Source organism: Cebus imitator, unplaced genomic scaffold (genome assembly GCF_001604975.1).
Source record: "Cebus imitator isolate Cc_AM_T3 unplaced genomic scaffold, Cebus_imitator-1.0 Scaffold740, whole genome shotgun sequence".
Lineage (NCBI taxonomy): Eukaryota > Metazoa > Chordata > Mammalia > Primates > Cebidae > Cebus > Cebus imitator.
The window spans coordinates 117084-117587 of NW_016108055.1; positions in this window are offsets into that span (position 1 = coordinate 117084).

Below are 504 nucleotides of genomic sequence, written 5' to 3' on the forward strand. Positions count from 1 at the left end.
TTTTTCATGGCTGATAAGTTTTAATTAGATGCTAGACATTGTGAATTTTACCTGACTGGGTACCTGATATATTTGTATTCCTATAAATGGTCTTGTGTTTTGTTTTGGAATGCAGATACATTACTTGGAAACAGTGCAATTCTTTTGCATCTTGCCTTTAAGGTTTGTTAGATGGGACAAGCACAGTGCTTGATCTGGGGCTATTTATTCCTCTTTACTGTGAAAAGATCTTTCTATGTACTGTACCCAACACCCCTGAAAAATGAAGCATGCATGGGTTTGGAACAGTAATTCCTCCCAGTCTTAGGTGACCACTGGATTCTGTTATCTCTAGCCTTTTCATGTGCATATTTCATTAGCCTCAGTAGTTTTCGCATATACATTAGCTGATCAATACCCAGCTGAATAGTCACTGGGGGACTCTCTAAAGCTCCCTGGAGTTCTCTCTCTGTGCAACTCTTTTATTCAGTACTATGCCTGGCAGAGTTTAACTTCGTCAGTCAC